Genomic DNA, 4,093 nt, shown 5'->3' with positions numbered 1-4,093 from the left:
CCGAAAAAAGTAAGAGGCATAAAAAGAGCGTCCCTCATCTCCTCTTTCCGTTCGTCGTCGTGCAAATGAACACGTTTATTGCTAATAAAGTCCCTCGCAAGCGCGTAAAAACCACAAAATCGTAAGTCAATCAATCACGCGTTAACAACATGTAAATTACCGCGCCGATGCGCGCGTGTACATGCGCACCGTAATTATCCGAAAATTACCGAAAGTCGCTTCGTCCCCCCCCCCCCTGTATACACGAGCGAAGCGTAAATTATGCGCCGGTATATGCGTTAGACGCTGGATGCGAGGAGAAAAAACTATGATAAACTGCGAGAGCCTCCGAGCGTACAGTGTGTTTTATTTTCGTTACGTAAATTTGAGCGAAGTCGTCGTTGCTTTTTTTCGGAAAATAACGAGGGAAACGGGAAGTGGAGTAAATTGGGCATGTTCGGTATTCAAACCCCGCCGATTAAACTCGTCCTCCACACAAGCACACTAGAACATACGAGCATCGCGTTATATTGCGAAATTGCGTTGCGGGAGGTCACCAGCCATTGGAAAATCGCTCGGGCGTATTCTGATCAGATCACAGCGCGTGCGCTGCTTTTGGGGTCGCGCGTATACTCTATTTGTTTAATAGGGCTTGCCAGGGAATTGAAATCAAATGACGCGAGACGCCGGCCCCTATTATGCTCTCGGCTCGAAGCGGCATATGCGAAACGGATATGACGCCGCTGCTGCGCGCTTGTGTATGTAGATACTCACCCTCGATTTAATCGAACTGGAATTTAATGTTCTCTCTCTGGGCAAAGCTCGATTACGCGCGCTGATTGACTGATTCGCTTGTCGGATTATGTGTGCAGTGTATGGACGCTTGTGTCGGTCGATCTTTGGCCGTTGTGCGTTTCTGATGTAGTTTTCGAATTGGATTACATAGTATATGTGGATATGGTGATACGAAGCCGTTTTTGCCTTGGGAACTGGTGTGTACGAAATACCGACGCTTTGTTGCGAACGTTTATATGTTATCGAAAATTATGGGACGAGCTTATCGCTGATGAATGAGGCGTTTTCGCGAAAACAACGAGTTAATTAGCATGATTTATAAAATGTACGAATTACATCAGCTCTTGAGCCGAGTTGTGTCTTCGGGTTTTTAAGGTCCTTCGAACGCCTACATCGAAAATTTTCCAATATACCGATCGAAAATCTCCTTCGAAATTTAACCAACTACCGATCCGATTCCCAGACAATACACACCAGAGCGAGAATTTCGCTCCTTTTATCTCCATATACATAAACGCTGATGCAATTTTCGTACTGGTTAGCATCAATCCCCGCGCACGAAAAACATATTTCTCAAGCTTTTCAGCGCGAGACATTGCGAAAGTACGGCGCGAAACGCACGAAAATAGAGTAGATTCGCCTTTTTTTCTCCTACACGAGGCATAGCGGTAGAAAGAGAATGACGCAAAAATGAGGCTTCTTGCGCGCGACACTTATCGCGAGAAATGAGGCCATTAGTTTGGTAATTATGCGTTAATTATGATCCCGAGAGGCGAGACTCTGCTCTGATCTCTGTCATTGACCTCGACGAGATACCATGTGGTGTTTGTACGCGTGTGGTTGCCGCTTTTTTTTCGGGAAATACCTACTTTGCGCAATGCTAGATGACGTCTGTCTCGGCTTTGTTTGTCGCGTTAATTTTTGACCAGAATTCATTCATATAAGCGTCGTACCGACATATAAGCGATTCTAAAAATACATAGGCTGATGACGCGACGATCTCTCACTTTGGCGCTGTATTTATCCCGCAACCAAAATACATTTTGTTTATATTGACGGCAAATATTGGAGGAATAAATCTGGCGCTCGCTCGATTATCTTATCTCTCTCCGCGTGGTGTATGTTGATGTAATAAGGCGTGTAGGTAAAAAATTGCGATAATAAAGACGTAATTATTTCACAGATAAGATATTTCGCAATCTCTGCTCTCTCTCTCTCTCTCTCTCCCCCTCTCTCTCTCTCTCTGTGAATACGTTTCTTGTCGCTATTTATATGCCCATAAAAATCGTAATGTCTCGGCCGATAACGCGATTTGTTTCAAAACAAACGTCATTAATAAGCTCAATATCCTCCTATTCGCGCCGTGGCGATATCGGCGCTAGTTGTGCAACTGTATTTTTAGCCTGAAAAAAATGCTCAGCTAGTAATTCGAGAAGCTAATTTTGGAACGCAAGTGAATGAATTTATCGGTTTCAGCTATTATGGCAAATCAGTCGCATAATTATTTTTCCGATACTCTCGAAGCTGCGCAGCACAAGTCCGCCGAAATAAAGTCGAATCTCCCTCCCCATCTCTCTCGCGGAGGGAAAAGAGCGAGAAAAAAAACGGTTCCGTTGGCAGGCGGTGAATCACGAAACAAACGGTATGTAAATCCGCGTAACGGAGCCTTTTATTCCCGCCGTAAAAAGATCGATAAACTTTCTTCTCTCCTCTCCCTCGGCTCTTGCTTCCCTCGGAAAAATGACGGGACATACGTCGCCGTCGCGGAATGAAGAATACGCCGCTGGGGCGAAGAGATCGTCTTATCCGTCGAGAAATATTCGAGTCTCGAAAAAGTTTATTAATACAAGTGTCTCTACCGTATCGTCGAGGAATTAACTCGATTTATTTGTGTTGGAAGCTCCTCGCGTAAATTGAATTTTCGGAAACACGCTTATTTTTAAATCGAGAGATAAGAGGAAAAGCCGAGAAAAATTGATCGCTACACCGCGTTTTTTTCTTGCCTCTGACGAATGTCTTTTGTGATTGCCTAAATGCCGGTGACGAAAGGGAGATAAATAGCGGCCGAACGAAAAGTTCCACACACATCCAGATCATTAGAGCCGGAAGCCAGGGAAACGGCCGAGTTTACGTAATTAGATCGTTAAATTAATCGGGCAGGAAGCGTTTAAAAAGTCGGTGCATTTTCACGAAAAGCCGAGAAAAACGGGCCGCTTTGCGCTCGATGTAGGAAAATGTTTTCTCTTTATAACTCGAGGCCGGCATAATCCCTTCGACGAACGTTCGCAGTGTGTAAACAAGCTTCTGGCTCTACTGCTAAGGAAATATTGTTGGAAAGGGTTCCGGCCCAGGTGAGAGCGAGACCGGACACAATGGCCGACTTTGATCCCTCGTGGGGATTTTTGACTGCGCAGCTACTGTCTTGGAATAATATTTGTCCTCGCGACATCGGCTCATTGTGAGTAATTGATTTGAAAAATATAGTTTTTTATTATTATTAGTTTAATCGTCGAGACAAAGTTTCTCGTAATTAACATGTACGCGGACCGGCCACGTCCCTTGAAAATTTGTTTACGCCTCATTTGTGAAATTTCCCTGTAGGCCCGCGCGGGGACATGAAAGCTTCCGACGCGCCGCCGTTACGCTGTCCATCTGCTCTCTGTCTCTCGCTGCGGCTAATCTCGCACACGCTATCTCCCAGCCACGCCTTTGTGTGTTTTTCGGAGACACTGCGACTGCTTTGGGGAAAAGTCGTAAAAACTTTTCCCCAAAGAAAGTAAGAAGTTTTCTTTCCGCAGATATTATCACACGTGCTTCGGATTTTGTCAAAAGGATGATCTTCGGTATTATTATAAATGTTACTCTCAGTGCGATCCTAATCCGCGTTTATATTTTTAAATTAATCGAAAACATATCCTGCCGCCTCAGTGAAAACGTGCGAAGCATTATATCGCTTTTAGTTAAGTGGTCGAAATCCGCGGCTCAGTCGACAGCTCGTATAACTCGCGCGTGGAGCGAGTTGGGCGGCGCCTCGTAAAAAGTCGAAAGCTTATACACATGCCCGACGACTGACGCTTTCTATTTGATGACCCGACCGGCTGCGCATCGGAGATTCTAATTTTGAAACTCGTTCGGGCATAAAATATTTTCAGTCATCGCTTCCACGTGTGCCTGTATTGATAAAACGTTGCGGGATATCGCCGGCAGGTGGTGCCAGTGTCTAGCTGTATACGAAGAGATAAGTCGGCCGAGAGTCTCGGCTTATCAGTGCACGAAAGGAGGCTGGACTTTGAGGCCGGGTCCCCTCCTACATTATAGA

Source organism: Nasonia vitripennis, chromosome 5 (assembly GCF_009193385.2).
Source record: "Nasonia vitripennis strain AsymCx chromosome 5, Nvit_psr_1.1, whole genome shotgun sequence".
Classification (NCBI taxonomy): Eukaryota; Metazoa; Arthropoda; class Insecta; order Hymenoptera; family Pteromalidae; genus Nasonia; species Nasonia vitripennis.
This window is presented reverse-complemented; position numbering follows the sequence as displayed.